Raw genomic sequence first — 325 nt, forward strand, 5'->3', positions numbered from 1 at the left:
CGTCCGAGTTTGGGGTGTCGGTTATTTTACAGTGATATTTTGGTGGTGGTTGTTTTTACTATGCACTATGGGCCTAAACACCTACCTGCCTGTTGTGCCCAGCGCCAATCTCTGCTGGCACAGAGCAGTCACAGACTGCTCTTGCTGCTGAGTCAGTGGCTTCCGCTGACATCTTGTAAGGGCAATGGCTTCTCTTCTGCTCTGTTGACTGGACATGACTGTCGACATCATGCCGATTGACAGCTGGCTCCCTGCTGTCTAACTGCAGAGAGCCAGGTGTCAATCAGCAGGACTTCAGCAGAAACGCCCTGTCGGCTGAGCAGCT

This window comes from Ranitomeya imitator, chromosome 1 (genome assembly GCF_032444005.1).
Source record: "Ranitomeya imitator isolate aRanImi1 chromosome 1, aRanImi1.pri, whole genome shotgun sequence".
Lineage (NCBI taxonomy): Eukaryota > Metazoa > Chordata > Amphibia > Anura > Dendrobatidae > Ranitomeya > Ranitomeya imitator.